At 48.6% G+C, this 11,731-nt stretch overlaps 1 long non-coding RNA gene across 2 annotated transcripts; it reads right to left on the bottom strand.

The window, feature by feature from the left end:
* Window positions 1–1,610: 1,610 nt before the first annotated feature.
* On the bottom strand, window positions 1,611–11,441 carry LOC134479037 (uncharacterized). 2 transcript variants are annotated; one of them, XR_010051992.1, is made up of 4 exons: window positions 10,825–11,441; window positions 9,908–9,995; window positions 4,029–4,149; window positions 1,611–3,845 (listed from the first exon to the last, which is right to left on the bottom strand). It is a non-coding gene; the product is annotated as an uncharacterized LOC134479037 (long non-coding RNA). The 2 variants fall into 2 exon arrangements; XR_010051991.1 differs by lacking the exon at window positions 10,825–11,441 and having other exon boundaries at window positions 9,908–10,746.
* Between the last annotated feature and the right edge of the window lie 290 nt (window positions 11,442–11,731).

Raw genomic sequence — 11,731 nt, 5'->3', positions numbered from 1 at the left:
AGTGAGTAGGTAGCCAGCTCCAGCTAGGGTTCTTCGTTCTGGAACCAGGACAAAGTCCAGTCACTCCATCCTCTCTCCCCCTCTCAATTTGTCTGGTGGGCTTTCTTGTCTATGTTCAAGCATCCAGTCCCTGACTTTCTCCTCAGTCCTCCAGTGTTGGGGCCATTTTCTTCTGAGCAGACCCTATTCCTTCGAGAGGAAGGGAAAGCAGGCAAAGTTAAATGAGGCTTCTTTCTGTGGCCTTCTATGTGTGTCTGAGGCAGGAGGATCTCAAACGGAGGTTGACTTCAGCTGCACATGAAGATCTTTTTTCAACAAAACAAGTTAGGAGTAGCCAGTGCTCCTAACTGCCGAGCCATCTCCCCCCAACCCCCCCTCTCTCTCTCTTTCTTCCTTATGTTGTGAGATAGAATCTTTTGTATCCCAGGCTAGCCTCAAATCCCCTACATAGCTGAGGATGACTTTGAACTCCCAACCCTTTACCTATCAAGTTCTGGGATTACAGGAGTGTGTCACCACACCTGTCTTAAACCAAGTGTGATTTTCAACAAGGTTAACTCAAACCCCTTACACAAATAAAACAGTGAACTCATGCCACAGACTTTTGTGAACTTGCTAATTAGGAGCCAGCAAGACAAAATAATAATTTTAGATGTGAACTTGACCTTTCCGATAAGTGTTATTTCTCCTGAAAAGGAGTCCTTTGCTTTATGGTGTCTGTCTGTCTGTCTGTCTGTCTAGCAAAACAAGGTTTCTCCATGTAGTCCTGCCTGCCCTGGAACTCTGTATGCAGACCAGGTTAGTTTCAAACTCAGAGATTCACCTGCCTCTGCTGACCAAGTGCTGGGATTAAGGCATGTGCCACCACACTTAGCGTATTATGATTTTGTTGTTGTTGTTTTGAGACAGGTTTCCCTGTACAGCCATTGCTGTCCTGGAACTCACTCTGTAGACCAAGCTGGCCTCGAGCTCAGAGATCTACCTGCCTCTGCCTCCTGAGTGCTGGGATTAAGGATGTGCGCAACCACCTCCTGGCACATTGTGATTTTCAAAAAAGATTTATTTGAGTGTGTGTGTGGGCAGGAAAGTGTGAGGTGCTAGTGGAGACCAGCAGGGGGCAGCAGATCCCCTGGAACTGGAGCTACAGGTGGTGTGAGCTGCCCATCCTAAGTGCTGGGAACAAATTCTGGTCCTCCCCAAGACCATCAGGTGCTCGTAACAGCTAAGCCATCTGTCCTCTGGACCCATCATAGGTTTTCTATACGTTGGTTTTATCCCTACACAGTGGTAGAGTTGGTCCACCCAAAGCACATCCCCTCCTTTAGAAAAATCAAAGCGCTGAAGCCCACCAGGCTAACGTCCAACCTTTCTCCAGGAGGACAGGCGCCAGGAAACCTCTGCCTGTTGCAAGGCATATGTTTGTTTTATATTTGCTTTAGGAGTAGCCTCACTACGTAGCCCAGGCTGGCCTTGAACTCATGGTCCCTTCCTGATTCACCTTCCAAGTGTAGGGGTTACAGGCACACACCACAACACCCACCATGTTTCGTTTGTTGTTTCTTCGTTTTGACTGACCCTCAGGAGGATGAAGATGAATCAGGCACTAATTGTTTTTAGCAGGACAGATCATTTGAAGGGTGTCCCCTTTTCCCAGCATCCCATTCCCCTCTCAGACAACAACTTATAATTCTGGCCATGGTCAGAACCAGCCAGCAGGTGGCGCTGTGGCAAACGATCAGCTGTTCCGGAGGGAATTCATGGATGCATCTTGTGGGCCCACCTAATTTTTTTTTTTAAAGATTTATTCATTTATTATATATAAGTACACTGTAGCTGTCTTCAGACACACCAGAAGAGGGCATCGTGTCTCCTTACAGATGGTTGTGAGCCACCATGTGGTTGCTGGGATTTGAACTCAGGACCTCTGGAAGAGCAGTCGGGTGCTCTTAACCGCTGAGCCATCTCTCCAGCGCCCCCCCCCACCTAATTTTTGACCCTTGCTGACCTCCACGAGTCTGGCTGCAGGACTACACAGGGCCACAAATCTGGTTGGTCACTGATTCAGTCATTCTTTTAAGTACCAGAAACATGCAGCTGGACACATTCTTGAGTTCTCCCCCAAAATGTCTGTGCCTGCCGCTCGTCTGTGCTGCTCAGGAGAGAGCAGGTGCCCACTTACTCCAAGTAGCTGAATGCTGTCATCTCATGGTGGTACTCACTCCACCTCCACCTACCTCTTTGTGTCTCGCTTTCTGGAAAATTCTCACTGGAGCTTGACTAACGGACTTTAGTTCTGTAACTTCTCTCAAGCCCTCCTGACCTCATAGGTGTCGAGCAGCCTCCTCCTCCCTCCCTCAGGGGCGGTCCTGTCCAGACTGTGGGAGATGCCACCGCTCAGCTACCCAGACATTGGTCTCCAACTCACAGACACGGTTTTGAACGCAGAGCAATCTGCTTGCCTAGTTTTCCGACTGCTGGGATTACAGACATGAGCCACCACACCTGAGGTCAGAAGGTGGCTGGAACGTTCTTGTGTCTCACCATCTGCTTGCCCTGGCCTGTTCTTGAACTTCCTGTGAGCTCTGCAGCATGGAAACTCAGCTCCTTAGGGTCTGCCCTGCTCTCCAGAAGGCTGTAGGAGCATGTGAAACCCAGCCCACCTCAGTTTAACAGGCAGAGAGTGCTGGAGTGAATATGCCTCCCCTAAGCCAACCCAGGGATGAGAGAACCAACATGGGTAGTGGGCAGCCATCGTTGAAGTGCTCTCTGACAGGCCCAGTCATGGCAAACATGGCGCTGGCAGCTTTTGCCCTTCCCTCTCCCTTGTGAAACCATTAGATTGCATTCCTAAAGCTCGCCCCAAGGTCTATTCCCTTATTTGGCCACTGACTCATTCTTGAGACTAACCACCAAGGCCCAGCTATCAACATTCTCTATTCGTTTACACCAGCTAAGCCGTCCAATCAAGCACAGACTTCCCCTTTCCTCGTTAAACGATTTCTGCAGACGTACCTGCTGTTGCCTTGGTCTGATCCAGGGGCGGTGCCCCTGCTCCCCTTGCTGTCCCTCCAGGGTAATAAATCTCCTTTGTGCTGAGAATTGGGTGTCTGGGTGTGTCCCGTTGTGTGGGTCCTCACAAAATGCCTGGCTTCCCTGAAAGGCTGTTGTCCAAGGCAGGGAGGGGGGAGCCCCATTCTCTCTCATAATTTAACCTTGGCAATCTCGTGTCTTCACTCCTGCTCTATCTCATTGGTCACCCACGTCACTTCTATTTAATGGGGAGAACATGTCAAGGGATTGCTGGAACCTTCTGCAGCCTGGCTACCGTGCTAGCTTTTACATAAATCAATAGGGATGAGAGAGAAGCTCCCAGACCATGTTTTCTCGCCTTCTAGAACCATCTGAGTGGTCTGATCCACGACTGCTTCCAGCGTGGGACTGAAGAGGGATGAATCTGCTGACCCCCAATGACTCTCTTCTTCCTGTCCCCTAGCCCCCATCTTTACTTCCTGTGCCAGGCAGTGCACTCCAGTTACCACCCAGGTAGGGCAGCTCTTCAACAAAGCCACTGACCCAGCAAATGTTCTGAGCCCTCTCTGCTGGCCTGCTACAGTTCATCTGGAGGCCAGCGATGGAGGTCGCTTCACCAGAAGGAGGGATGAGCGTGTGTCACAAGAGCCAAGATTCAGGAAGGGCGGGGACCGGTGGTCTGGACGTTGACAGCTGGGGTTCATGGTATGACAGACTCAGGCTGCAGTCACATCTCAGTCAGTAGAGAGCTTGCCTTCAAGCAGTGAGGAACTGAGTTCAATACCCAGAACCTGTATGTCTTAGAGTTTCCATGGCTGTGAAGAGACACCATGACCATGGCAACTGTTAGAAATGACAACATTTACGGGGTTGGGGATTTAGCTCAGTGGTAGAGCGCTTGCCTAGCAAGCGCAAGACCCTGGGTTCGATCTCCAGCTCCGAAAAAAAAAAAAGAAAAAAAAAAAAGAAATGACAACATTTAAGTGGGGCTGGCTTACAGGTTCAGAGGTTCAGTCCATTATCATCAAGGCAGGAAGCATCCAGGCAGACATGGTGCTGGAGGAGCCAAGAGGACATCTTGTTCTGCAGGCAAACAGGAGAAGGCTGGCTTCCAGGCAGCTAGAAGGAGAGACTTAAAGTCCACTTCCAGAGTGACACAGTTCTTCCAACAAGACCACACCTACTCCAACAAAGCCACACCCCCTAAGAGTGCCTCTCCTTGGGCCAAGCATATTCAAACCACCACACTATGTTTAGAAGGAAAGGAGGCCAGGCACAATGGTGGGCACTTGTAACCCCGGTTGCTGGAGAGATAGAAACAGTTGGATCCCCATGACTTTCTGGTGAGCCAACCTAGTTCTTGGCAAGCTCCAGGCCAACGAGAGACCCTATCTCAACAAACAAACAAACAAACAAACAAACAAACAAATGAAAAACATGGACAGCTCTTGAGGAACGACACCTGAGGTTTTTCTCTGGTCTCTTTGTGCACACCCATACATGTGTCCAAGTGTCCTCCCTCACATGTATACCTGCACACACAGGAACACATCTGCACACACACACATGAATACACTGGCACACACATAGATACATACTACATGCACGAACTCAAGGCACCACACTACCGCTCCAGTTTACTGGTAGAAAGATCCAGATTGGTCTAGCTGAGCCAGGCGTCTATATCTGGTCCAATCCACAATGGCCAGGGGAGAGATGGAGCTGTTGCCACTGTGGTGTTCAGGTGGGCAGGTCCTAAGACAGGTGAGGTCGCTGAGGTAGCTGTTTGGAGAGGAAGGGATTCTTCTCTGCAGCCTCGAATGATTTACCAGCAAGTTCTCAGAGCACAACCATCACCTGCCCACTCTTTCGTGAACCTTCCTAGTTCTCTGAGAACTGCTTAAGCCATTCTCTCCCACTCTTTCTCTCTAAAGAGCTGTCTCAAGGTCTAGGTTTCTTCTAGATCCCTCAAAGTTTTGTAAACTGTGCTCAGTGAGTACCTCTTTTAGAATCACCTTGAACTTGTGTTAAAAATACACAATCTAAAAAACAAACCAAACCAAAAAAAAACACCCAAAAAACCAAATCAAAGCAAAACACAAGGGATCTTGGGCTGGAGAGATGGCTCAGTGGTTTAAGATCACTGGCTGCTCTCCTGGAAGACCTCGGTTTGATTCCCAGCAACCACACAGCAGCTCACAACAGCTTGTAAATCGGGTCCTAGATGATTGGTGCCCTCTTCTGACCTCTGAAGACACTGGGCACACTTGTGGTGCACAGGTATATATGCAGACAAAACAATCTGTCCTGGTTAGTTTCTTGTCAACCTGATACCAACTACAGTCATCTGGAAAGAGGAAGCCTGGACGGAGAAAATTCCCCAGCCAGACCACCCTGTGGGCAAAAGCATCATGGGTAAGCCTGTGGAACTTCTCTCCTTGATGAGACTGGCCTGAGAGTTAGCTAAAACATACCTTTTTCTCCCCAAGTTGCTTTTGGCCAGTCATTACCACAGCAATAGGAACTAATCTATACAATCAATCAATCAATCATCAATCAATCAATCAATCTTTTAAAACTGCATCCCTGAGTCTGGCTTAGGCATCTTCCTTGACCATCTCATTGGCCTCATCCTGAACTCTCATGCTACCCCCAAGCTCCTCTCCCAGCAGGAACATGCTCCCAGCACCCGACCCTTTTGCTCTAACCCTCCTGTTGCCCGTCTTTCCCTCTTTTTGTCCATCTTTCCCTCCTGTTGTCTGTCTTTCCTTCCTATGTTCCCATCTCAATTTTCTTTCTAGTCTGATTCTATGCAACACTATTTTAAAATTATTTTTATGGAGCTAGAGAGATGACTCAGAGGTTAAGAGCACTGACTGCTCTTCCAGAGGTCCTGAGTTCAATTCCCAGCAACCACATGGTGGCTCACAACCATCTGTAATGGGATCTGATGCTCTCTTCGGGTGTGTCTGAAGAGAGCGACAGTGTACTTATAGATAATAAGTAAATATTTAAAAAATTATTTTTATTTAACATTCTAGGATTCATGCAAACAGCCTGAAACTGGGGTTTTGGAGCAAGGTAGTGTAAAGCCCAACCTACTCCATTTTTTTTAAAGATTTATTCATTTATTATATACAAGTACACTGTAGCTGTCTTCAGACACACCAGAAGAGGGCATCAGATCTCTTTACAGATGGCTGTGAGCCACCATGTGGTTGCTGGGAATTGAACTCAGGACCTCTGGAAGAGCAGTCGGGTGCTCTTAACCGCTGAGCCATCTCTCCAGCCCCCTACTCCATTTTTGAGAGTGCACAAAGTCCACATGAGCAAACATTCTATGGCATTCCACCCCCCCCCCCCCAGCAACAGCCACTCAGGCTGCAACAGCAGGGTCAAGTTTCATAGAGACAACCTGAGACATCCTGCAGAAAATAGATAACCTAGCCATCCTGTCTGTCAGGTGGTTTTGACTCTGTGTGGTTCCTGCAGATTACACCAGAAATGCAATTATTAAAATATTCACTTGCTGGCCCATATGGAAATTCCCCAAGCTTGTTGTAACTACAACAAAGACCTGCACCCCTAGACTTGGGGCTCTCACTTCTGACAGCAACATGCCGACAGCAACAGTAAGAGTCCTTGCTTGCAAGCTCCTAATAAAGACCCTTGTGTGTTTGCATCAGAACTGGCTTCTCAGTGGTCTTTGGAGTCCCTGCAATTTGGGCATAACTGTCGTAAATAACCAAATATAGATGTGATGACTTTTCTTGGTTGTCAATCTGACTACATCTGGAATTAACTAAAACTCAAGCAGCTAGATACACATGTGAGAACTTCCTTCTTCCTCCTTCTTTCTTCCTTCCTCCTTCCTTCCTTCTTCCTTCCTTCCTTGTTTTTATTTTGTTTTGCTTTGCTTTTTGAGACAGGGTTTCACTATATAGCCCTGGCTGTTCTGGAACTTGCTCTATAGAGCAAGCTGGCTTTGAATTCAGAAAGCCACCTTGCCTCTTCCTGAGTACTGGAAAGACACGTGCCACCCCCACACAGCTGAGGACTTTTTTCTTAATTAAGTCCACTGAACTGGGAAGACCCAGTTCTAATCTGGATCTTTTGAGGTGGGGAGACCCACCTTTAATCTGGGCCATACTTCCTGCTGGCAGCCCTATATGTCCCTTGAAAAGACATGGGAGAAGGAAGCTTGCTCTCTCTCGCATCTCTAGGTATCTAGGTCTCTCTCTTTGCCTGCCTATTCTCGCTCTCCCTGGCAAGTCCAAGTCCTTCACACACATATACACATATATATTCTATAAGTTCTGTTCTTCTAAAGAATCCTGGCTAATACAAAGGGAATGAATGTTGGTTGTCCTTAATCCCAGAGACTAATTTGCTACCACTTGTATGGCTTTGGAAGTGGCCTGATTTGGACCACAGGGAATGAAGAAACTACAGGCAAACAGACTGAAAAGCCGGGATCAGTGGGTCACATGCCCTGATGGAGACACATCAACAGTGTGGGAGGAGGGGCGAGACACAACGGGTTCATCACGGGCAGCATGAAGGAGGAGGCGTCTGCTGATGTCAGTAGGGGACAGTCTCTACTGTTGTCCTGGAGCTGAAGCACACACTATCAACATCCACTACTTGGACCAGAGGAAGGAAGGCCTTCCATCCCTGAGCCTGACCCAGGAAGGCCTTGCCGTTCCCAGGGCTGCGAGGCCCTGGGATCCTTGACATGGCCCTGTCCTGTTAATAATACGCAATCGATGAAGACTTCATCCAGTCACAGAGTGATTGATCTGTGTGGACCAAGCTAATGAGGCGTGTGAGCCTCTACTTCTATGGGGGAAGGGGGCTGCAGGGAGGGGGGCATCTCGTGTATCCAGGCTGGCCTTGAACTCTTAATGTAGTTTCAAATGAACTCGAGCTTCTGATCCTCCGGCTTCCAACCTCTTGAATGGTGGTCCTATCAGTTGATACCGGAAGAGTTCCCACTGTCTGGTCGCACAATTTCCCTATTATAACTTTGTAGCTCAAGGCATGGCTCCCGTGTCTAGGGCACAAACAACTCTGTGCTGTGTCTGGTAAAAGCATAGCACGTACCATCATGTGTCACACTTGCTAATGGTACCGGGGGCCATGCTACTGGTTAGTATATTTACTGATGTATTCTTTTTATTGTTACCTTGTATTTGACTTAGTTATTTATTTAGACTTCTTGAGACAGAGTCTCACGTATAATCCTAATACTCCTAAGGGGAGATGGGAGGCCTGACACATGGGACTAAAGAACACATTAACAAGGCCATGTCTCAAGCAAACAGAAAGTAAGGATCAACAATTGAAGACGTCTCCCCACTGCCTGCCCCCTACCCACAAGGTCCGCAGACCTCCAACTGGCACGCTATAGCAGTTCGCCCTTGCCCTCACATGAACATACACGGAGAGTTGGAAATGGTAACAGAAAACCAGAAGGACAGTGTGACTGTTTGGGAATAACTAGTAATCAATGCGGTGACCACCTCGGGGTGAGGACTCTCATTAAAGATTCTCAGTAAAAATGTCCCACCAGATTGGGCAAATCTGTGACACATTTTCTTTTTCTTTTTTTTTTCTTTTTTTTGGAGCTGGGGACGGAACCCAGGGCCTTGCGCTTGCTAGGTAAGGGCTCTACCACTGAGCTAAATCCCCAATCCCCAACACATTTTCTTGATTGATGTGGGAGGGCCCAGTTCACTGTGGGTAGTGATGCTGCTGGGCTGGTAGTTCTGGGTGCAGTAAGAGAACCAGCCCAGGGCTGGAGAGATGGCTCAGAGGTTAATGCTCTTCCAGAGGTCCTGAGTTCAATTCCCAGCAACCACATGGTGGCTCACAACCATCTGTAATGAGATCTGATGCCCTCTTCTGGTGTATCTGAAGACAGTGATGGTGTACTCATACACATAAAGTAAATCTTTAAAAAAAGAGAGAGCCAGCCAAGCAAGCCACGAGGAGCAAGTCAGTAAGCAGCATCCCTCCACAGCCTCTGCCTCAGCTCCTGACTCCAGGTTCCTGCCTGAGTTCCCTTCAGTGATGTACCTATACGTTGTAAAATGAAATAAATCCCCCCTTTTATCCCCAACTTGCTTTTTTGAACATGGTGTTTCTGCAATAGAAACCCTAACTCAGACCTCTTATGATGATGTCAGTGGTGGGCAGTGACACAGGAGGGGGAGTGAAATTAATGGTGTTTATTACAGTAATAGAAACCCTAACTAGGGCTGGAGAGATGGCGTTAAGAGCATTGGCTGCTCTTCCAGAGGACCCAGATTCAAGTCCCAGCACCCGCGTGGCGGCTCACAACTGTCTGTAACTCTTCCAGTAGACCTGAGGCCCTCACATAGACATACTTGCAGGCAAAACACCAGTGCACATACAAAAAAGGAACAAATGGATTTGTTCTAAGACAAATGGCTTCACTTCTATTCTTTCTTATTATAAACCAGTAACAGAAACCAAACACAGGTGAGTTAGCTGGGCCCCTGTGGGCTACAAGGAAGAAAACTCAACTACAAGTTGTGAGGCGAGGAGACTTCACATTCCTCAGAGGTCCTGAGGCCATCCGTCTTCAGAATAACTCTCCTCCACTCTGCTCAGGCGCTCTCTCTCTCTCTCTCTCTCTCTCTCTCTCTCTCTCTCTCTCTCTCTCTCTCTCTCTCGTCTTTCCTTCCATTGCTGGGGTCAGAACTTGGGGTCATGTGGAGGAAAGAGCTGTACCTCTGAGCTACCCCGCCCTAGGCCTCCCACCCTTAATGAATGGGAGATCATAGTGAAAACCCCTAATGTCACCTCCACAAATGACCAAACCGGTAACAGCAACCCTGAGCAAGCCACTCACCTGAGCTCGGCAACCATTTCTCCTGTGTTCTCCTTGGATCTGCATGGGAACCAGATGAGGAAGACAGCCAGGGCTACCCAGAGAAACCCTATCTCAAAAGACATAAACAACAAAGTTTCTTCTTCTTCTTGAAAGATTTTACATATTTTATGTATGTAAGTACACTGTAGCTGTCCTGAGACACACCAGAAGAGGGCCTCAGATCTCATTACAGATGGTTGTGAGCCACCATGTGGTTGCTGGGATTTGAACTCAGGACCTCTGGAAGAGCAGTCAGTGCTCTTAACCACTGAGCCATCTCTCCAGCCCACAGAGTTTCTTCTTATTAGGGCCAAGAATCATTCCCAGAAGCCCCACAGACCCTTGCTTCTGTCTCATTGGCTAGAGAGTAACCCAAGACCAATCATAGTGACACGTGACTGGTCATCTGACCCCGGGTAGGTCGATGCAGAGTCCTCTTACTTGAAGAAAACAGCCTTCTTTCAGGCAAGGATCAGGGATAAGAAACTGTGCCCTTATATATGGGGGAAACAAGGGTTAGCAGCAGCCCGCTGGTCCACTGAGGTTACAGTGAGTGTGTCCCATCCCTCCCGCGGGGCTCATCCCTCTCTAGCTCTAGACTTGGCAGTCGCTCAGGTTTGGTTGTGAGGACTCTGGCTTCTTCTGGCTTCAGCTGTTCCCATGGCTCCGGCCTTGGAATCCACTCACTTGTACCTTGCAGCGTTTCTTCTCCTAGGAAGCCATGACTCTTCTCCGTGAGCAGAATTTCACTGGAAATTCTTGGATCCCAGGAAGAGTCACAACTGCCCAGCACACAGCTGGACAGGGCATCTCTGGGTCCCAGGGTCAACCCACTGTTTGATAAAGCATTCCTAGGCTGACCCCCCCCCAAGTCCCCCAGACCCCTGCCAACTCACCATCCCCACCACCTCTGCCTCCTCCACTGTCCTAGGCCTCTCAGCTCTCACAGCAGACATCAGCCCTGAGCCTTTCCCAGCACGCTTCTCCTCTGACACTTCCCAGCTAGGCTGCCAAGACCAACAAGGCCTCAGAACAAAAGGACCTTTGAGAAGCAGGGTGTAGTCCACTCAGGAGGAAGCTGTAGTCTTAGCTAACAAAGGTCCCCTCTGCCTCTCCTGCAAGTACTGGGAATTCAAACTTCAGAATGAGTACAGCCAAGATGGCCACCTCCCTGTAGGGTCCAGCCTGGCCCCTCAGAGTCCTTGGTAGAATTAGAGAGAAGCAGTTGCTGTCCCAGACCCTGAGAGGGTAAAAGCTCACAACGTGAGAACCCGCGCTATAGTCTCACAGCTCACAGCGAGCCCTAGGCCGCGTCCCACAGCAGCCAGAGCCGTTCCCCTCTTTTCTAAGAGCCTCAGTCAGTCAAGCAAAGGCGGATATTTGGCTTTGCCAAGGAAAAGAATTTCAAGACAAGCCCGTAGGAAGCAGGCTGTAGTTTATTGAAAGGTTTGTTTGTTTGCTTTTCGAGACAGAGTTTCATTGTGTAGTCTTGGCTGCCTTGGAACTCACTGTATAGACCAGAAGGGCTTCAGAGGTCAGCCTGCCTCTGCCTCTCACGTGCCTGATCTGAGGGTGTGAGCCACCATGTTCAGCACCAATGGACGTTAAGCACGAGGATGAATGAAAAGAAAAGACACACCCAAGTGTAGACGTGTGGGCCGAAGAAAAGAAGAACAAGACCCACCCAACTGTAGATTCGGCCTCTCAAAGGAAAAAAGTCTTAGTAACCTGATAGTGATGAACGGAACAGTAACAGAGAAAACATTGAAAAGAGGAGACATGGGCTGGAGAGATGGCTCAGTG

The sequence above is a fragment of the Rattus norvegicus genome, chromosome 5 (assembly GCF_036323735.1).
Source record: "Rattus norvegicus strain BN/NHsdMcwi chromosome 5, GRCr8, whole genome shotgun sequence".
In the NCBI taxonomy this organism is placed as follows: domain Eukaryota; kingdom Metazoa; phylum Chordata; class Mammalia; order Rodentia; family Muridae; genus Rattus; species Rattus norvegicus.
The sequence above is the reverse complement of the archived record's forward strand: the minus strand, read 5'-3'. Positions and strand labels throughout refer to the sequence as shown.